The sequence below is a fragment of the Bactrocera neohumeralis genome, chromosome 3 (genome assembly GCF_024586455.1).
Source record: "Bactrocera neohumeralis isolate Rockhampton chromosome 3, APGP_CSIRO_Bneo_wtdbg2-racon-allhic-juicebox.fasta_v2, whole genome shotgun sequence".
Classification (NCBI taxonomy): Eukaryota; Metazoa; Arthropoda; class Insecta; order Diptera; family Tephritidae; genus Bactrocera; species Bactrocera neohumeralis.
Window position 1 is genome coordinate 49,595,966 of NC_065920.1, and position 23,624 is coordinate 49,619,589.

At 37.3% G+C, this 23,624-nt stretch overlaps 1 protein-coding gene and 1 long non-coding RNA gene across 5 annotated transcripts in view; both read right to left on the reverse strand.

Moving 5' to 3' along the window:
- The window catches only part of LOC126753932 (neuronal acetylcholine receptor subunit alpha-7), a 625,617-nt gene that overhangs the window by 284,984 nt on the left and 317,009 nt on the right, over positions 1-23,624 (reverse strand). The window lies entirely within an intron of this gene.
- LOC126753935 (uncharacterized) overlaps positions 1-23,624 on the reverse strand; it is a 169,626-nt gene that overhangs the window by 134 nt on the left and 145,868 nt on the right. The window lies entirely within an intron of this gene.

A 23,624-nucleotide genomic window follows, 5' to 3' on the forward strand; every position in this document is an offset into this window, starting at 1 on the left:
AAAATAAAGAGAAAATACGGCATATTTTACAGTACTACTACGATAAAGGCAAAAATGCATCTCAAGCCGCCAATAAAATTTGTGCACTTTATGGACCCGATACAGTTTCCATTTCCACCGCACAACGATGGTTTCAACGTTTTTATTCTGGTGTATAGGTGGTCGAAGATGCGCCACGCTCCGGAAGGCCTATCGTCGAAAATTGCGACAAAATCGCTGAATTGGTCGAAAGAGACCCGCATAGTAGCAGCCGTAGCATCGGTCAAGAGCTGGGCATGAGTCATCAAAAATTCATTTCAATTTCAATAAAAAAATCAATAAAAATACCGCAAGACTTTTTTGACAACCCATTATTATCACATCCCCCATTAGCGAACTACCGTCCAAGAGGTCTAATTTTCTTATGATGTTGAAGTCTGTCAGCAACGAACTGTTAAGAAAGTTATGTTGGTATTTTTTAGCTTTTGAAATAGTGCTTCGCTGAGATATTTTCTACTCTTGATAAAATATTATACCTGATGAAACCAATCCATCAATTTTAGAATATACTTATAGGACAGCAAGTTTTTCTGGCTTTAATTGACGGGTAGTACTGGAAGTTCTCTATAATGGCTTGAATCTCTGAAATATGTATAACCTTGATTACATCGAGAGGTTTTGTCATTACTACTTGTAGATTGGATTAAATATTAAATTAGATATTAGCTTAAATTACGTCATTATTGGATTTTCTATGATTAACCACAAGGCTGATGTAGTTGAAAAGCATGCTCATTGTCACAAGTTTTATGGAATAGTCTAACGTCAATATTGTGGATTGATTTTAATTTGAAAAACTATGTAGGTAACCAATAATGGGCTTAGACTTATGCCAGCTGTCATTGGTAGAGGCAGGTTTCACTCTTTGAAAATGAATTCCTCTGTTAACAATGTGCGGTGTAATCTTCAAGATGATGCGTAATCTTAAGCTATAGATAATGAAAAGAGAATATTCCGCAGGTTTGAGAAGGTGTAAGATCAACGTAGAGCAGCTTTTTGTTCCAACATGATATTTATTTTTAGAATAAGATTAGAATTCATATTGAATTCATTCTACTGATAGACCCATGCCTAGAAAATCTTTCATGGTGATTTTTTCCATAAATTGTGTAAGGTGTTTTCGATATAAAATATTTGAAAAAAACATTGAGCAAATTAGAAGGTTCTTTTTGTGACTCTCAAAAGAAGAAGGCTGATCCAAATCTACACGAAAAGGTGATAAAGCTAAATTAAGGATATGAATTCGATAGTCAAAGAAGTATGATTTAGTTTAAATTTCTATATTGAGTTTTTGGGATACAGTTTTTAGCCAACAATTTGCATTATCGGGCTTTATAAACCTAAACACTTCGAGAGAATGTTCCATTGGAACTAATTTCACTTACTTTAGAATTATGATATACAATATCAGCTTAGAAAGTAACAGTTCTCTCTGAAATATATTATAGAAAATATTAATTTTATCAACGCTTACTTCTAATGAAGCAAATTTAAGAACTTTTTAGACAAAAATTTGAATTTAGCCATTTTGCATAACCATTGTATCATTAGACCCTTAAGTGAGATCGATTGGTCTTTTGGTATGTATATACCTGTGGTACACATATCTATGAGTTAACGACCAGAGCTTATTTAAGGCATGCTTTCGCTGCACTATTCAAACCCACTTTTATATGTACCAAGCATCCAATTGTTTTTTTTAAATATAAATAACAAACTGTCAAACAAAAAACAAGTTTGTCGATTACTCACACAGAAACAAAGTTTTAAAGGGTTGGGTTTGTAGCACGGTATTATGAATATTTATACCCTGAACAGGATATATTAAGTTTGTCACGAAGTTTGTAATACCCAGAAGAAAGCGTCGGAGACCCTATAAAGTATATACATAAATGATCAGTATGTTGAGCTGAGTCGATTTAGCCATGTCCGTCCGTCCGTCGTCCGTCTGTATATATACGAACTAGTCCCTCAATTTTTAAGATATCGCTTTGAAATTTTGTGAACGTCATTTTCTCTTCAAGAAGCTGCTCATTTGTCGGAACGACCGATATCGGACCACTTTAACATATAGTTGGCATACAAATTTTCTATCGGAATCAAGAAATTGTTCATGGAAAACTTTACATATAAAATGCCATACAAACTGAACTATGGAATGAGGTTATTGTATGGAAAACTTTTACAACAATTTTCTAAGGCAACAATGTAATTTCCGAAGAAATTGTTCAGATCGGATAACTATAGCATATAGCTTCCATACAAACTGGACACATAGTTAATAAAAGAAACACACCTGTGAAGGGTATATTAGTTTCGGTGCAGCCGAAGTTAACGTTTTTCCTTGTTTTTATTCATTTTAGCTTATTGAGCACGGTTTTCGAGAGCTATCGTCAGACACCATAGGCTTATGGAAACGGGCTTACCAGGATCCTAGCGGCAAGCAAAAGTCTAGTAAAACTGACTTCATTATTGTTGCATTATATCGCTTTAGTAATCTGTATGTGTGTGTCTGCCAGCGTAATAATATCCGATATTTTTCCGACTGTTTTGTAATTAAGTGACTCAGGATTCTTTGAGCAGTTTTCCTTTAATAAAGTCAAAAGCGTCAGATAGCTGAAAATTTGAGTAGTGTTTACGGACTAGATACTGTAACGGCCAACCGAACGCCATTTTGGTTTCGCTGATTTTTTCCCGGCAATTTGACGATACAAATTTTCCTCATTCTGGACGGCCAATTATCAATCAATTAATGGAAATCGTCAAGACAGATCGTCCCGTATGCACCACATGAGTTAACGAAAATAATCCTCATGGAACGAATTTCAAACTACGTATCAATACTGTAACGTAACAAATTTTATTTAACAGCATATTGGTTTTCGAACAAACAAAATCCAACTCGTTCAGGCATTTACGCTGAACAATCGTCAGGCGTATCGCACTTTCCGTCAATGGTTCCAAAACGTGATGGACACCGATACCGATTCTTAATTAATATACAAAATTGTCACATTTGCAGAGGTGATAATCCACAAGTTATTGTGGAGATGCCTTTACATCCTCAAAAAGTCACTTTTTAAGTGTGTTCTATGTGCAGAGGGAATCATTGGTCCATATTTCATCAGAAATGTAGCCGGCTATAATATGAAAGTTAATGGGCAACACCATAGAGCCATGACTAATGATTTTTTTACACCTGAACTGATGAATGCTGATGTGGACGGCCTTTGGTTCCAACAAAATGGCGCTATATGCCTAAAATGAAACAAGTAATTTTTTTAAGGAAATTTTTGGTGAACGCATTTTCTGGCGTGAACTCAAAGGTCGTTCCATTTAACAACGCTGGGCTATCTTTTTTGAAGGGATATAGGAAGTCATTTTTCTACGCAGATAAGTCCGACACAATTGACACCTTAAAAGAGAATAAGCGTTATTGTTGATATACGGCCCCAATTCTTCCAAAAAGTCTTCAAGAATCGGGTATCCCAGCTGAAATCTATTCGAGCCAGCCGCAGTGCTCACGAAATCATTTTTATGCATTGTATTTCTTCTTTAAAATCACATGTATAAGAAAAGCACCCTTTATTTCTATAGTTTAACATTGCTGGTGATGAAAAATGTGTCAGTTCTAACAATGAAAACAAAAACTGCCGTGGAAAAAGGCCGACAAACCGTCGAAAACTGAACGGTATGGAAGGTTTGGCTATATGTTTGATGAATTTGGCATGAAACAATTTACTATGAGCTGCTCCTATACGGCCAAACTGTCAGCAATTGGACAGTCTGAAGTAAGTAGAACAACACGAAAAGCTCCGTCAGGATCGGGAAGGACCTCTCCGAGCCGTTTGATACCAAACGAGGTATGCCGATGATATTGTCATCCTAACCGCGCCGTTAGTTCTGCTTTCTCCACACTGGATCAGGAAGTGAAACAAATGGGTCTGGCAGTTAACGAGGGCAAGACGAAATATCAAACAAACAATCGTCGCACTCGCGACTTGGCTCTGACGTCACTGTTCACAGTCATAACTTTGAAGTCGTAGATAATTTCGTCTATCTTGGAACCAGCATAAGCACCACCAACAATGTCAGCCTAGAAATCCAACGCAGGATAACTCTTGCCAACAGGTGCTACTTCGGACTGAGTAGGCAATTGAGAAGCAAATTCCTCTCTCGACAAACAAAAACCAAACTCTATAAGTCACTCATAATTCCCGTCCTGATATATGGTGCAGAGGCCTGGACGATGACAACAACTGATGAGTCGACGTTGCGAGTTTTCGAGAGAAAAGTTCTGCGAAAGATTTATGGTCCTTTGCGCGTCGGCCACGGCGAATATCGCATTCGATGGAACGATGAGCTGTACGAGATATACGACGACATTGACATAGTTCAGCGAATTAAAAGACAGCGGCTACGCTGGCTAGGTCATGTTGTCCGAATGGACGAAAACACTCCAGCTCTAAAAGTATTCGACGCAGTACCCGCCGGGGGAAGCAGAGGAAGAGGAAGACCTCCACTCCGTTGGAAGGACCAAGTGGAGAAGGACCTGGCTGCGCTTGGAATATCCAATTGGCGCTACGTAGCAAAAAAAGAAACGACTGGCGCGCTGTTATTAACTCGGCTATAATCGCGTAAGCGGTATCTACGCCAATAAAGAAGAAAGAAGTAAGTAATATTGACTCGCGGACTCGCGAGAAGCTCCAGTTGCTCGGCCGGCAAATTTCATTTTATGGTCCGTATCTGGCTGTACCAAACAGTCGTCCCATGATGATGAGTGATATAAAATTCGTCTCAAGAGAAGTGTGTGAAAATCAACCCTGCCAGTTCTTTGCCAATAGGAACGTGGTTTTGAACCTAAAAGTTTATGCAACAATATTGGACTGCTATTAACTAGACCTATTAAATAAAATTTGATTTTATGAAGTGTAGGAATGTTTGTCAGAAAGCGAAATAATGAAATAGTACGCAAAATTGCCTCCGCACCAGCGTCAGGAAAACATCAATTTCACTGCTCACCACAAATGTTATGATAGCAGTAATTGATGGCGATTAGGTCACACGAGTGTTGGGGCTTCAAATCACTCTTAATAGGAAACCTTTTGTACCAGATATCCTGTACGCCCTCGTATGTGTATGTGCTGACATGCTTGATTTACGAAACTGCTTCTTCCACTACTCTGCCTCTTCCACTCATCCTTCGACAACCTTGTTTGCCGCTAAACCATTACTTAATTAAAATATGAAAACTTTGGCACGCAGCATGGAGGCGAGTGGCTTTGCTATTGCTTTTACAGCTGTTGCTTTTGTTATGTAGTTTAGTTGTTGTTGTACTTGTTTTTTTTTTTTGTTTTTAGCGCCGTTATGTATTATGTGCGCTTTTGTTGTAAAAGTAACGCAAGTTAACTCTTCTTGTCCAACTACTGTGCGCAGACGTTGCCCACCCACCGCAACGCTTTCCACACTCGACTCTCTTCCGACGTTTACTTTGCACTTAAACTCATCCTTCCGTTTGACTTCCGTTAGCTACGCTTTGATTTGATTTGAAGCAGCTTGGGCAAGACACCAGCCCGTTGTTATGGCTGTTATTGTTGTTGCTGTTGTTTGTTTTTATTATTGTCAGTTTACGCTGCTTAACGGTAAGTTGTTGGTCGTGCCAAGTTCTAATGTTTGCTATGTCTTCATTACTGTTGTTGTTTTTGTTGTCATTTTGCAGTTGGCGTGCAATTTTTTCGTTGCTCCTCTTTGCCGGCATTTTCTTTTGGCGCTCTTCGCTTTGCGCGTGCTTTTGTTTTAATTAAACATAATTAAAAAGTTATCTGGCATCGAAAGTGTACTGCAGTTTTCCATTTAAGTTGCATTAGTAGCCGCGCCCAAAGAGCAAGCGCTCACAAACATACACAGAACACACATTTTGTTCATAGAATCTACAGTTTTTTCGTGTGAACCCTTCGAAGGCGATTTGCTGCTTAAGAGTTTTGCTTATTAATTGAATTGTCAAGCTTTGTCTGGAGTTTTGTTTAATTTTTGTTTTTGTCTTCAGATTCGTTGAATCTTTTTCTTTTTTATTCTATATTGCAAGTTGCTGGAAACACTGTTGTGGTATCGGCCAATAAGGCATCATTGCTTTTTATCTCTGTCTCCCCTATTTGCTTTTTTATTCTTGGTTCTATGAGTGTAATTCTAGTCTCGAACAATTTTGAAACCCATCCGCCATTCGGAGCTGCTTCGACACTGATTGTCTGTACTTTCGTAAAACACGACGACACTTTGAGAAAAGTACTTTGAAGGTTCAGAACAAAAGTTTAAAACTTGTAGCCTTACAGCTTGCCTCAGAAATCACTGCTGTTGTGGCGCAGGAACGTCAGCTTATGGAGACATAACGTCGCTATTGGACGAAGCGGACGCTAGTTACGACAGCATGATCTAGACTTGGAATGTCTCCGAGAGGATCATCGTTTGCAGCTTGAAGAAATAATCAGTTTAACGGTGAGATTGTCGGAAGCTGAAAGATGGCTGCAACACTTTTAAATATAACCATGGAGAACCAAAATTCATAAGCAGTGAATTTAGTTCAATTTAAACAACAATTTCAAGAAGTACTGGCTTAACTGCAGGTGGCTTGAGGTCCAGAGGGGTAGATGCGGAAGCAATTCGAAGCCCAATTCATGGATTTTAACCATCGTTTCACTAACCTGTTACAGGTTGCATTATCTTGGTGAAACAGCACTTAATTTTCCTTCAAATGCGGCCGTTTTTTTGCGATTTGGTTCTTCAAATGGTCCAATAACGCTATTTAATAGTCGCTGTGTGCGATCCTTCCTCTTTCAAAGTAGTCCATAAGAATTCTTCTTTATATGTGCATCCCAAAATACAGACGTCATAACCTTACCAGCCGACTGTCGGGTTTTTCGAGACTTTGAAGGGGGTTCATCGTGTGCAGTCCACTTGGATGACTGTCGATGGGATTTCGGAGTAAAATAATGGAGCTATGTTTCATCCATTGTCACATATCAACGCAAACATTCGGATTTTATACGCTTGTACATCTCCAAACACTGCTCGGAATCATCAACTCGTCGTCATTTTCTGTCAAAAGTGAGCTCGTGCGGCACCCACTTTGCAAAGAGCTTCTCATACCCAAATAATCGTGAATTATATGTTGTAGACATTCAGTTGATATCTTTGGAGTGCCTGCTATCTCGAACAACTTCATTTTACGGTCACCCAAAATTGTGTTGTGGACTTTTTTGAGGTTTTCGTCTGTAACAACCTCTTTTGGACATCCAATGTGTTTACCGTCTTCTCTGCACATTTCATCATTTGTAAACTTAACATACCAAACCTTGAAATTCCTAACTAAAAATCATATGAATTTAATTCTACTAGCGCCTTCGGTGTGTCAGGCCGGAAACTGTTCAATTGGTCAGTAAGTTATGTTGGAACCAAAACTAGATTGGTATATACAGTTCTGTGAAACCAGATGAAAATTCCAGTAATTGAGTAATTGTACATATATTAGCTCTCGACAGAGTGCCTAGAACCTATCACAAATCTGTTTGGATGTTCTATCTCCGCTATTTCACCTGGTTGTCTGTAATGTGCGATCCCAAGTATTTTAACATTATCAGGAATATGTGGGATATTCCAAAAGGAAGTGCATTGACCAGGCAAAACTGGTACATTCGAAAAAAGGTCTTAAACTAATTCTATTTGATCTTCTTCCAAGCAGCTAATGCAACTGGAGTCCGAAAAAAAATAAATATTAAAACATGAGTCCCGTTTAGGTATTGTCCAGTCAGAACTAGCTCATACAACCATCTGATGATTCTTGCTGAAGGCGAGGGGCTTACTCTTCTTACAGTTTAGCTCGCGCCAGCTTACGTGGAGTCCAACCAACCTGTAGTGAAGCACAAAAAGTCAGCCAAGTCCTTGTCTGGCCCCATTCAACAACTAACGAAATTGCAGTACCTATTCTAATAGCCTCAGATGCTTTGCAGCTTCCCCCTTTCCGTTATGACCAGGTATCCAAAAATGTCCAATTATGAAGTAATTATTTGCCAGATATTTGAAAACTAGACAAGCGAGCTCAAGGCTGATATCGTCATTCTACTATTCAAATGGATAGTTACCATTATGAAGGAGGCTGCGCTTCAGAACAGTACATCTACTGCTACCTTATTGGCAGTACCTTCCGCTTAAAAGACGCTTTAATAGTCATAAAGTTTATAACTGATATTGGTAGATTGGTGTTGAGTCGAGATGAAAAGGCATCTGGAACATTCGAAGAAGATAGAACGATGAACTATATGAGATATACGGAGACATCTATATGTGATATGTAAAGTAGCCACATAAAAATCCAACGAATACGGTGGTTAGGCCATGTCGTAAGCATGACAGATCTTTGATTCGAAACTCATAGCTGGTCAACGGAACAAGGCCACTCACACATCCCATGAAGGGACCAAGTGTATATAAATCTGTTTGCACTTGGGATGTATAACTGTCGTGACTTCGCACAGTATAGAGTAAGAAGCGAAGTTTTGTGATTGACCCACGCACCCAGAATTAGAACAGAAGACAACCCGTTATAATTATATGAATGGTAGTGGTATCTCTTTAGCGTTAATAGAACTGAGCCACAAAAAGTCGGAAATCGATTTTGAAGTTTCTGTTTTTCGGTCTTGAAATATAGAATAATCTTTCTCTTGGTTTAAAAGTATATTCAGCTTTTCTGTTCTTCAATTTGAAATCCAGGACAAGTGAGCTTCCCAGTGCTTTTTTAGATTTATCCAATCAGTTCCTGGTAGCTTGGTTATTACTTTTAATTTGGCCGAAATTAGATTTGAATTTTTCAGAACCTTAGATCATTCTCTAATCTAGCTTACTCTATATTTCTCCTTAAAAAATTTCAGCTTAATTCAGCATTTACAAAGCGTCTTCCACATTGCTTCGAGTTTGAGTTCTATTGGTTGAAGTTACATTACTTGAATTGGGGTGTGTTCGATTAGAAGACCGTTTAATTTAAGCAAAAAATAGTTTTGCTATCTCTTTATCGCTCTGAAGGTATGCAGAGATAGTAATATGAGATTCTTTCTAAGACACAATTTTTTTACAGAAATTTATAGTAATATGAGCTTAGTGGAAGCCAATAACCATATACGCTGATACCTTTATTGATTAAATTTGAACTACCGAATAGCTGGACTTTTGGTTTCTAAGTCGATCTCAAGAAATATTCAAGTGAACTAGAGAAGTCTTCTAGAAAAAGGTTAGTTCAGTATTTTGAAAACAAACTTTAAACTAATATATGTTATAATTAAACAATATCTCTGTGGATATAATGTTAGGTAGAGCATTGCATCGGAATCTCTGTATGCCTGTGTTCTAATCAGTTTCGAAACTGTAATTTGATCATATAAGTAAGAGGTTTTCAAGTTAATATACTAGGAAAGTGGAAAAAATAAAGACATTTTCCATAGATAGAGCTCGCGACATGGATTCCATAATTTAAAATTTTAAATTATTTTTACCTTTTACACTGATTGCACGAAACTGTAAATTATTTATTTTTCGAATTCCATTTCCTATTTGTTTGTGCCTATTATTAGTCAGTCCAAGCCAACTCTTACTTTTATTTATTTTTTATTTCCTCGATTTAGTCTTTTCAAACATTTGTTTTTGTCATTCTCAACTCTCCACACTTCAAACCACATCTTTCGGCACTTCTATGCCCTCAGCGGCAATGACTCATGAGTTGTCTGTTTGTCGGGCATTTTGTCTTGCAACCAGCCTTCTGAATGCGATTTGTTGGGGCGTAGCTGCTTGAGTGGCGCTTGATTGAATTGAATTGGTAATACTTTGTGGCTCTCAGCGCTTGATTTTATTGGTTTCGCTGTAAAATATCTCACCGCCACTAGAGATTTGATCACTTAGTGAAATGAATGAACGAAGATGGATGGAAAATGTGGTGCACAGTGTTTTAGATGAGTGCAATTAGATTCAAAAAAATTTTAAATTATAGATAGTTAGGGGCAATGAGACTAGTTTAATACGTACTTAAAGTTTTTTTTTATATTTTTAATATATCTATTGACTATTTATGACGGTAGAGTTAAACAAGAGAACTTGAAAATAGTTTTTTATATTTTCCGGAAAACTTTATTTCTACCATATGGAAAATATGAATATTATTATTAATTTCTATGCAATTTGTTTTTAAGTTATTCAAATCAAACTGCTCGTTAGTTTTTTAAACTAGTTGTAGTGATATCAAACATTGTTAAAGTTTTGAAACTGTTTGTGATCAAAAAAAATTGAAAATATATGGGAGAACATCATATGTTTTTAAACGGTATTTATATTGGGTAGTCGAAAAAGTCTTTTCGCATTTGGTCAATAGATGTCGTTGCAGTCGTATATCTTCAGTACTACCAATCACTTTGTGTCATACCATAAAGTGGTGGAAAGGTGAGATTGTATGCTTCAGTTAACCAAAAAACATTAAATTCGGGGAGTTGAAAAAAAAAGTTACAGCTGTTCAAAAATTAGTGAAAATAATGAAGAAATTCGCTATATTTTGAAATTTTTGTATAAAAAAGGGAAGAATGCCATGCAAGCCACTAATAAATTTGTGAAATTGACTGAGACGATGCTGTATCAAGCTCGTGTAGCACAACAATGGTTCTCTCGCTTCCGTTCTGGAAATTTCGATGCAAAGGATGCACCTCTTTCTGGGCGACCTATCGTTGAAAAATTCGATGAAATTATAGAAAAGATTGATCAGACCGTCACAAAAGCAGCCATGACATGGTTAAAGAACTTAGTATTCCTCATCAAACGGTTTTGAACCATTTAAAAATGGCTTGGATACAGAAAGAAACTGGATGTTTGGGTACCACATGAATTGCCTGTGAGAAATTTAATGGACCGAATTAACATCTGCGATTCTTTGCTGAAACGAAATGAAATCGAGCCATTTTTGAAGCGAATGGTAACAGGAGACGAAAAGTGGATCAAATACGACAATAATCTGCGTAATATGCAAATTGCATAGAAATTAATAAAGATCATGGTCCAAGCGTGGTGAAGCTCAACAAATGGTCGTAAAGCCAGGATTGACTCGAAAGGTTATGCCGAGTGTTTGGTGGGATTGGAAAGGAATCATTTACTATGAGCTGCTCCAGCCTGGCCAAACAAATAATTCTACATTTTACTGTCAACAACTGATAAGATTGAAGCAAGCAATCGAATAAAACGGCAAGAACTGATCAACATAAAGGGCTTCGTCTTCCATTAGGACAACGCTAGACCACACATATCTTTGATGACTCGGCAAAAACTGGAAGAACTTGGCTGGGAAAATTTGATCAATCTACCATATAGCTGTGACCTTGCGTCATCGGACTATTATTTGTTTCGGTCAATGCAGAACTCCTTTAATGGAGTAAATTTGGCTTGAAAGAAGCTTGTGAAAATTACTTTTCTTCGCCGAGAAACCAGAAAAGTTTTACGCTGATTCTAGCGAAAAGTGGTCGCCCAAACTGGTACATTTTTGGTTCATTAAAGTTCATTATAAATATAAAAAAAAGGTGAAGTTTGATTTAAAATACGAAAAGACTTTTTCGACTACCCAATATTTACAAAGAATTCTTGGATTCATAATAGATAAACGAAGATCTACAGTATAATTTTCACTGTTCAATTTATTTTCTTACGGTTATTGTTAAACATAACAATTAAGGAAGGGCTAAGTTCGGGTGTCACCGAACATTTTATACTCTCGCATGATAAAGTGATAATCGAGATTTCATTATCCGGCATTTACATATTTTTCAAATACCGTATTTGTGTAAAGTTTTATTCCGCTATATCATTGGTTCCTAATGTATATATTTATACAGAGAAGGCATCAGATGGAATTCAAAAAAGCGTTATATTGGAAGAAGGCGTGGTTGTGAACCGATTTCACCTATATTTCGTACATGTCATCAGGGTGTTAAGAAAATATTATATACCGAACTTTACTGAAATCGGTAAAGTAGTTCCTGAGATATGGTTTTTGGTCCATAAGTGGGCGACGCCACGCCCATTTTCAATTTCTAAAAAAAGCCTGGGTGCAGCTTCCTTCTGCCACTTCTTCCGTAAAATTTAGTGTTTCTGACGTTTTTTGTTAGTCGGTTAACGCACGTTTAGTGATTTTCAACATAACGTTTGTATGGGAGGTGGGCGTGGTTATTATCCGATTTCTTCCATTTTCAAACTGTATATGGAAATGCCTGAAGAAAACGACTCTGTGGAGTTTGGTTGACATAGCTATAGTAGTTTCCGAGATATGTACAAAAAACTTAGTAGGGGGCGGGGCCACGCCCACTTTTCCAAAAAAATTGCGTCCAAACATGCCCCTCCCTAATGCGATCCTTTGTTTCAAATTTCGCTTTAATATCTTTGTTTATGGCTTAGTTATGACACTTTATAGGTTTTCGGTTTCCGCCATTTTGTGGGCGTGGCAGTGGGCCGATTTTGCCCATCTTCGAACTTAACCTTCTTATGGAGCCAAGGAATACGTGTACCAAGTTTCATCCTGATATCTCAATTTTTACTCAAGTTACAGCTTGCACGGGCGGACGGACGGACAGACGGACGGACCTAGATACTTCGAGTCATAAATATTAGTCATTATTGAGTAGTCATGCCATGCTCTCTATTGTGAAAATTAGTAATGAGACACGTTACAGAAGTTACGGAAGTAGAAGACTTGAATCGTTAAAATTTAGAAAAGTCCTTTGTATACCTTAGGCTTGTTGTTGTTGTAGTGGCAGAAAATATCGCAGAGTAAACTGGAGAACTGCTTTCGAGTTGATGATCATTGACCGGATAACAATTTGTATCCGTTTCGGTTATAATATACCCGATTGTCGTGGAAGTGGAGTGGGAAATCAGTAGCAACCATATTAAAATGATTAAATGTACTTACTTATGCAATATGAATTTTAGTACTTGAGGATTAATATTTGAATACTAGCTGGTTGTCCAAGAGAAATATTCTCCTTAAAGCTTACCTGCAAAGAAAGAAAAAATTGCTTTGTTAAAAACGTCTAATGAAACATTTTGTGTTTGTTAGATAAGAACCAAACTTACACAAACTTGGCTGCGCAAAACATGAAGAGAACTTGAAAAATTTAAGAAGAATCTATATCCATTTTTTCGAATTTATTTACTTTCGGGATATTTATCTTTAAATGAAGCAAGTGAGTAGTAAATATGTTGAGGGCTTATAAATAAGAATTCAGATTTCAATCAGAAATCGACTTTAGTTATTTGTTTTAATCAAAAGGGGAACGTCTTCTATTGTTCGAAAAGTTCCGTTTTTAGTCTTCAAATTCAAGCTATGATTTTTCAGGCCACCGAAAATTCTACTTTTATATTATAAGTTTTCTAACTAACTCTTATTTGGTCCCAAAAATCCCAGTTGTGATCTAACACACCCTGTTAAGAAAGTATCGGGAATTCTTCATTCCCCCCTCTCATCTCCCGCTTATATGGATGACAGGTAAATTTTTTTCCTAGGTTTGTACAACTGTCCTTAATTATGATGCCAAAAATTAGCGCGATCTGTCAACCAGTGTGCTTACAGCAGCTGTTTATGTCAGTCGACCTCAGTAGTATTTGTCGAATTTTAAAATTACAATCATCGTATTTGTGTTAAATTTTGGCCAAACACTCAACAAATATCATTGAGCAAGCACCGTATTTACCCGGATATGGCCCTCTGTGACTTTTACCTTTCTCCACACTGAAATACTTGCGCTACACGCTTCGGCTCAATTGAAAACATCAAAACAAATTCGACGCATGACCTGAAGGCCATCCCGGAAAGTGCCTATAAAAACTGTTTTGACGATTGGAAGAAACGTTGGCACATGAGCATCGCTTTAAATGAATGTTACTTTGAAGGCGATAAAATAAATTTGAATGATGATTGAAAAACTTTCGTTTATTTATAAATTTCCGATACTTTCTTGGCACTGCCCTTCTTCTTCCTCTTTACTAGCGCAGAAAACAGGGTTAAAAATAGTGCGCCAGTCGTTTCTTCTTCTCCTCTTCCTCTGCTTCCCTCGGCGGGTACTGCGTCGAATACTTTCAGAGCTGGAGTGTTTTCATTCATACGGACGACATGACCTAGCCAGCGCAGCCGCCGTCTCTTAATGCGCTGTACTATGTCAATATCGCCGTATATCTCTTACAGCTCGTCATTTCATCGACTGCGGTGCTTACCGTTGCCATAAACCTTCCCCAAAACTTTTCGCTCGAAAACTCCTAAGGCCTACGCACCATATAGCAGGACGGTACTTGTAGAGTTTGGTCTATGATCGGCGAGAGAGGATTTTATTTTTCAAATTGCCATCACAGTCCAAAATAGCACTTGTGCTAACTATTCAAGGCGCTAATGAGAGATCTTATCGAAACGGCTATTTTAGCTTTACCAATAAAGATAGAAAGGTGGCGCAAGGATCTTCTTCTATTGCAAATTAATCATCATAATGACACTTGTGTCCCTGCTATATGAATGAGTGAGCTTTTCTATGTGAGCTGTGATTATACGCAACAAGTGAAAACTTCTGCGAGTTTAAAGGTATATCCGAGAAACTGAAATCAATAATGAATTGAATTCCTTACTTTGTGAGTGCCTACCAAGGAATAAAACAATTGTAAACAGGTATATGCAGGTGTGTAGTACTTCGCTATCGTGCCAAGAAACGCCACGACTGAGATTTTGTAAATCAAAATTGCTATCCATCAACTTTCTAGTGTCTTTCCAGCGGAAGTTGCTGCAGTAGACGTACTGATCCGAAGCGCAGCTTCCTTCAGTGAGACTATACTGGCTTTGAGCTTGCTGACTGCGCGCTGAAACCTGCTGAAGGATGTATATCACCTCATTAACAATAGCATCTAAAATATAGAATCGTGTTAGACTTGTTTAGGTTTCCGACCACAGTGCAATTGCCAGAAGCACAAAGCCAATGAGCTCTTCTCTCTCTCAACCAACTTCTTCCAATCGGAAACTATAGTCTGTTGACCTTTTCCGCTCCAGCGCAGGAGATACGGGTTTCCTAGGAGCTTGAAGAACGTTGGCTAACAGCAGAACTTATTCAGCCCATTGACTCAGAGCGAATCGTAAGAGGTTCCTTAAATGACTTCCTCTTAGCAAAGTCCATCTCGAAGAAACTGTAGGTGTCCTACTAGACTATGGCCAAGAGGGTCATATGCAGTATGACAAATAATTTTGTCGAACGCCTTTTGTGATACAAAATGAAGCAGCAAGGTGAAATCATCTAGGCACTTTCCACTCTACTACACAGCTTTTGCCAAACTGAAATTGAAATATTTCGTTAAACACAGCTTTGGCGAAAATAGCGAAGTGTCAGCAATTGGTACTATCTGCCTTAACAAATTCATGGCAAGTTATAAAAGCTTCATTGACCTATCAGGATCTGGTATTCATTTTTGTGAGTATTTGGGTATCACAAACGACCAACTTTCACAACTGTCCAAGTCCGATGCAGCTATCCGCAATCCTTGGCGCGAAGATCTAGTCCAGAACATTACTTAAACTATAATTGCGTACTTTTCTTAATCTCTCTATATTTTTTATTTTTTGCCACCTTAAACACACTGTAGCTTATGTTCCCAATATTGAATTGAAATTCCTACCTCAAGCTGATTGCCTATATCAACAAATCAAACAACAACAATTGTAGCAAACACACACATATGAACTTAAAAATGCTTGTAACGAATGTTGCAGCCTCCTTGCCATGCATTACAATAACAAAAGTGTGAAGTCAACAGCCAAAGCTACTTAAAAATTGCAGCTAGACACAATGCTGCCTGGATTACAAATACAAACTCATGTGCGAACTACTTTAAATTACTAACTTTTCTGCAATTTCGACGCCTTCGCGACGGCACTTTGCTCGCCTGGGCGTAAGCCGTGTGCCATTTGTCTTCAGTGCCGTTGCGAGTTTCAACGTCGGCGATAATTAAATTGCACCGAAAACTTACAGTCAGTCTCAGTCCTACACATACTCTTACTATTGTTGGCAGACTGTTTGTGTGAACTTTGGAAGTTTCACCTTCTGTTTGCCATGCAGGCAATCTCTAGAGTAGATCGCTGTTTTTTTCGGCTTCTTCTTTTATTTTAAAAATTTCATTCATTTAATTCACGCTTAATATTTTGTGGCATGAATCGGAAAAACAATGTTTTGATATTTTATTAAATTACTTAAGGGAATGAACCGAAAGGTGAACAATGATAATTGTAGTAAAAGTGCCAGAGGTGGATGTCGTCTTGACAATTAATGATATATAATTCATAAAGAAAATAAATGTTGTATTGCTGAGGTCTTTCAGTTAAAATTTAGTTTTGCTTTTTAGTCTTTCACTCCAAGTAGTGTCGATATAGTTGTTCCACCGACTGTCGGGTCTACATAATCGGATAGGATTCTGTATCAAACCCATTTAAAGATTGTCAAAATGTTACGTCGGTTCTATGTAATCGGAAAGAACCCTGATCCGGACTATGCCAAGGATTGTTAGCACGGTAGCATTAGTCAAAACGTTTCTACGACTGTTCGGTACACGTTATTGTCATCTAAGATTTCTCCAAGCTTTTACTGGCTTTGGCTGACTCGTTTGTCGATGGCAAATAATAACTTCAAAAAATTTTGAGTCACTTCCGACAAACTTTTCAGTGCTGTAGGTTAGGTTAGGTTAGATGGCTGATCCGTGATCGCACGTGGACTGGTATTTGTAGTCTTTTTTGAAGCCATAGAAAATAAGAACTCCTGTGTTCAGACTTTCAACTCCCGACAGTTCGGTGGGATGTTTGAAGGTATACGCTCCTAAGTGTTTAAACCTTGACCTCACAAACGCGGGAAAGTCAAGAAGGCAGTGGTTAGTTGTTTCCACCTCATCTTCATCCAAAAAGTTTCTGTAAATGGCGTCTGATAAGACTCCCAACCTTACAGCATGGACGCCAATAGGGCAATGGCCTGCTAAAGGTCTCACAACTCAGAAGAGGCTAGCAGTACTGAAGGCAAAGAGATCACTAGATCTCTTGCGATCAATCTTGGGCCAAAAGGCTTTTGCGACCAAGCTTCCGCGAAGCCCAGCTATCCAGTAGTAGAACACAAGAGTATACGGGAGTACTGACCCGCACCCATTCTACCAATAACGGTTCTAGGGTGTCTTTCTTTGCTAGCTCATCAGCTTTGCAATTTCCTGCGATTCCGCTATGGCCTGGCACCCATACCAGTCTTATCACAAAGACACTCGATGCTATTGATAGCGAGGTTAGGCACTCCTCGACCAACTCTGAACGCACTGTAAATGAGTTCAAGGATAGTATCGCTGCTCCGTTATCTGAATGAATGGTCACTTCTTTAATGACTCTCTGAATATCAGATAACTGAAGAACTGTGCTTCTGTAAACATTTTTCAAAAAATTGCAATTCTCTGTAAGTTGACACAAAGGGAAACCTGACTATCAGGAGCTAAAGGTTAGGTTCATTCGATGCCTGCATGCGTCTTTTGTGAAGCTAAAATATGATATTTAGCTTAGTAACTACTATTAAATGACAGATTTTTGAAAACTAGTTCGAAAAATATTCAATTTTCATTCATTAAAACTCAAAAGCTCTTCCCCAATTCCAATATGGAATATTTATGAAGCTTTTGAGATATCTATGAATATTGTTTCGGTCTCCCAGTGCTGCTTTGCCAACCCAAGACTGAGAATTATAATATGTGTACACTGTACAGTCTAATGAAGGAGCTCGCATTTCAATCTTAAGAAGCCATAAGTGCACTTAAGATAATTGTTTTGCGACGTAAGGAAATGGAAAATCGATTGAAATCAAGTGGAAAGTTATCTACGAAAGCCAAAGCTTTGCCTCAAAGCTGAATATATATTATTGTATGTAGGTATGTATACAAAGTCAGTGAGTATTTAAAAAATTAAAAACTAAACACCTACGGGGCCTCTTCTTAAGTTGCTTGCTTATGTGTATAATTGTTGCATATGCAACAGTTAATGAGGCTTGAAATGCCTCACAATTACACATGCATATGCATACAACCTGGAATTCAATCCTTGCAATGTTCATTGAGACGTGCAATTTATGTGAGAGCACAATAATATGAGTCTGCAAGGAATTCAAATAAGACCAGATATCCTTAGAGACGTGCTTATTTGCTTATTTGTTTGAGCAGATATAAATACACGAGAGCATATATTAAATCTGTGAAACGTTATTGTACAAAATAAATGGTTATTTGGAAAAATTACAATTAAAGTAAATTAAAAATACTAAGAAAAGCATGTAGACGTTTTTCTTTACTTATATTCACAGGTATACGAGAAATTTGTCAGGACTACGGCACAACAGATGACTTTCTCTCGAGTTTTTGTTAAAAAAATAAAAAAAACTTTGCGGCATCCTATACTTCATACTTCAGACTTTACGTTTTAGTAAATCATTTATGGCTTTAAAAAGCAGCAACAATTGAAAACTGCTTCAGATACCAAGGATATGTTAAAAGAAGCACATTCTCTATTCTGACATCTAACATAACTTTTCCAACAACATTAACGATAATTTAAAATCAATTAAAAAGGTTTTGCTCAGTTGGTAAAATCTTTTTTCTGCTCGTGTGAAGTTGGTTTTCCATATGACAATTAGCGTGTGTTGGGTAGCTGTTGACACACGGCGCGGAAAGTTTGACAGATGATTTTAATATCAAAATTAATTTGAGTATGATTGACAATTTGTACTTCCAATGGAATCATCATGTTGAAAAATTATTTTGGGAAGTCTACTTTATCAGATTTATCAGAATTATTTTATTAGCGCAAATTATTCAGCGATGTTCGTGAAGTCATCGAAAACTTATCTCATGAGAGTGTTTAATTAATCTCTATTTATGACGGTAACATCGAAAAAATTACGAAAACCTTACAAGGAATTCATCGTGTTCACAGCAGAGAGATATAAGAAGATCTCAACACTTCTTAAGGATCGTCTCAACATATGTTGGTTAAAGTTTTGGATATGAAGTAGGTAAATGAAAGTTACAACAACTAAAATCGTGTGAAAATATGTGAATCTTTAACGACAATTAATCAAACGACATTATGCAGAGGTCGTAAAAGAGATGCTTGGCAACGTAGCACTTCATTATACACAATTACTGGTGAAGAAACGTCAGTTCATGAATACGTCTTCGGAACAATCCAATAATCTAGCGAATGGCGCTCTAAAAATGTCTCGAAACAGAAAAACCAAAATTCGCTGAAGGCATACCTAGTCGAAGTAAAAATGAAAATATAGTTATTTTGTTAGTCCGAGTCAAATTCGGTCAGTTGGTAGTATTTCCAATAACCATATACAGATATTGGTGTGGCGAATAAACATTTATGTGGCATATCGATGCGTTCAAACCTTTCGTAATAAGAATAATACCCAAAAGCATAAGAAAAACTAGGAATATTCACATTGTGGGAACTTTAAATATTCGCTAGTCAAAACTTTTGTTGTCCTAAATTTTTCACTGTAATCTCTTTAGAACATTTTTTATTGAGTTTTATCCCTGCTCTTCCTCTTTTTCAAGGGCTCCTTCGGTTTGCTCTCCGTCGAACGCTACCTCTTTCCAGCGATATGCTTCTCAAAGCGATTAGCAAACGAAGGCTTCGAGGCATTACACTAGTTATGAGTAGCGAAGTGTGCCCGCCATTCCTCACCTCCTCTCTGGTCCAAGCCAGCCGTTTCAACTCTTCTTCCTTCAGGCCGGACTTAACTTCGAGACAGTTGCATATTCCGACCGCCGCCTGTACTTCGCTTTTGCCTTCAAATTCTCCTTGCTTGTCTTTTCCGGCCTTCAAATGTTGCCAGAGTTGGAACTCCGGCACCTCATCTTCTTTTTCTGCGTTTTTTTCTTACAGCGCTATCTCGTTCCGAGTTTTAATGGACTGTGCCACCCGTGCGCTATAGAGCTGATTTGGCAGTAGTACATAAACCACTGTAACCTGTTGTAGTAAGCAAGTGGAGATGGAGACATATCTCATAGGCCGTGTTAGCAACGTCGTGTCCCACCAACGTTTGACCTGATTTTCCAGTTCTTTTCGTTCCTTTGTTGACTTCCATGTATAGTTTTGTGATTCGCTGATATCTCCTCATAGCGTTTATACCTACCGCCAGGTACCTCATTAGCAATGGCAATTGTATTATACATTCACCTACTTCTGAGGATGCATATATGTAAAGTATGACATTAAAAGGGCATGATTGGGAATATACGTCAACCTTCGCCAGAAGCCGCCTGCCAGCAATATAATGACTCTGACAGGAACCAACTTGAAATCATGATATTGGAAACAGCGACACCCATTGCCCAGTCGGCACCCGCGCGGAGGATACAGCTAATAGGAAGTTTTGCCGATCCGTTCGTCATAAACTTTTAATTAGAGTTATGGCAATATTGCATTCACAGAAAATTATATTGACAGGCAACTGTTATTGTTTACTAGGTTACCAATTTGACTCGATATATAGTGACATATACTGCTATAAAAATGACATGTTAATTGTTTTCTTTGATACGACCATGACTGTCATTACATTCGATGTAATGAAAATGATGCAGAATTAAGAAAATAGCAGATAGTCGAGATATTATACTACAAACTTATGTCTATTCGAAGGCTATATTACCTTGGAGACATTGACTTACAGGCTAATGCGCGGTTTTCACTCTGTCAAACTTAATGACATTTAACTGACAGTACCAGAATTTTGATGGTTACAAGTTGTCAATTTAGATTGAGAAATATTTCATAGAAAATCTATCGGCAAAAGCAGATTTGTATTGTTATGCAAGGTTACCAATTTGAACCGATTAAAGTTACTATGAATTTATTTACAAATGAAACGACAGTCATGTTATCAATGTCATTTAGTATGACGTAAAGACAACTGCACATAATAACATGTTAGTTAAGACATAACTCTTCAATTTTAAAATGTTTTCTGCGAAGCTAAGAATGACGCCAATAATGACAGAATTTTGGCGTGATTACCACAAACAACCAAAATGCTATCATTGTTCTTAGTATGAGCATTTTTATACTCTCGCAACAATGTTGCTAACGAGAGTATTATAGTTTTGTTCACATAACGGTTGTTTGTAAGTCCTAAAACTAAAAGAGTCAGATATAGGGTTATATATACCAAAGTGATCAGGTCGAAATCCGGATGTCTGTCTGTCCGTCCGTCTGTCCGTCCGTCCGTCCGTCTGTCCGTCCGTCCGTGCAAGCTGTAACTTGAGTAAAAATTGAGATATCATGATGAAACTTGGTACACGTATTCCTTGGCTCCATAAGAAGGTTAAGTTCGAAGATGGGCAAAATCGGCCCACTGCCACGCCCACAAAATGGCGGAAACCGAAAACCTATAACGTCATAACTAAGCCATAAATAAAGATATTAAAGTGAAATTTGGCACAAAGGATCGCATTAGGGAGGGACATATTTGGAAGTAATTTTTTTGGAAAGTGGGCGTGGCCCCGCCCCCTACTAAGTTTTTTGTACATATCTCGGAAACTATTATAGCTATGTCAACCAAACTCTACAGAGTCGTTTTCTTCAGGTATTTCCATATACAGTTCAAAAATGGAAGAAATCGGATAATAACCACGCCCACCTCCCATACAAAGGTTATGTTCAAAATCACTAAAAGTGCGTTAACCGACTAACAAAAAACGTCAGAAACACTAAATTTTACGGAAGAAGTGGCAGAAGGAAGCTGCCCCCAGGCTTTTTTTAAAAATTGAAAATGGGCGTGGCGCCGCCCACTTATGGACCAAGAAGCATATCTCAGAAGCTACTAGACCGATTTCAATGGTATATAATATTTTCTTAACACCCTGATGACATGTACGAAATATGGATGAAATCTTCACAACCACGCCTTCTTCCAATTAAAGCTATTTTGAATTCCATCTGATGCCTTTTCTGTATAATACGAGTATAAACATTAGGAACCAATGATGATAGCGGAATAAAACTTTACACAAATACGGTATTTGAAAAATATGTAAATGACGGATAATGAAATCTCGATTATCACTTTACCATGCGAGAGTATAAAATGTTCGGTGACACCCGAACTTAGCCCTTCCTTACTTGTTTATCTTTGTTTCATTGATATTCTTCTAGAATAAAAACATGTTCCTTCCCAGTTTGTAGATACTACTTTATATCCGCCTCCTACTTTTGCAAACTCTTGTCTTGTGCAACCTTGTTGCATTTTACTACCGAAATCAACAGCGTAGCACGCATTCCTGCAACTCTTTGCAGCTACAAAAGCACTCAGTCGCATTTAAGTGCGCTATTTCTTTTGTATAGTTTTTCACGTATTCGAGAAATGTTTTATTTCCTGAATTTGCTGCGAATTTGCTTTTTATATACTCTTTAAATGCTTTTCAAGTAATTCTTTTCACGACTTTTGCATGTCATGTCTGTAATTGCTGGCATATCTGATGCTTAAAAGAAGTTGAAGCGATTCACTATTGCAGTTATTTGAATGGATTGAATGGTTAAAATTTGACTTTCGCATTTAAGATATGTGTTACCGTATATGTGCAAGCTCTATTGGTTTTAAGAGGAGAGAGAAATATTTTGAAGTATAACTTCTTGAGCAATATTATATACCCAGTTGACTGTAACATAATTGAGTAGCGTAACAGAAGCGTATCGAACTTGAAGGATTACCGGATTGAACAACTTGTTTTTTTGGGTTTTTGGTACAATACTTGGAAGGCCTTGACATGAAACTAGAAATTGTTGTCACTGTTTTGAAATTTTGAAGTAAAAAATATAGTAAGAAAGGCAGTTAATGTTTATAGTTTAGATTTTTGGGCAGTGTTGCCACCTGTTTAATTTTTTCTAAATTAATTTGACAAAATTTATGAATTATAAATATAAAATGGAAATGAAGTTAAAAAATATTTCAAAATTATTGTGATAAAGGGTTGCCACCTAGGTAGAAAAGATTAATATAGAAATTACATGAAATGTGTTTATGTTGTAAGTAAATTATTACTAGAAATATATGTATAATATTATAAAAAATGGTGATGTATTAACTGTAACTTTTTTTTATTTAATTAAATTTATCAAATAGATGAAATATCGTAAAAAGCACAAAAAAGTAAAAATGTTTAAAAATTATTATCGTCGAAAAACTTTTAGAGAAAGGTTGCCTGCTACCTGTATAAAAAAGCTACTTAAACGAATGTGATGAGAATGCTTGAAAAGCTTTGAAATGAAAATGAAAGGGTATAACACCATTGCTACTCTTATTGTGATGCGTTACCACCTGTTTATATTTTTCATTTTATTACATTTAACAGAATAAAATTTCCTCAAATATACAACAAAGTAAAAATGTTTAAAAGCGGATATTGTCCACAATTTTTTTAGAAGAGTTGCCACCTGAATAAAAAAGTTATTTAAGCAAATG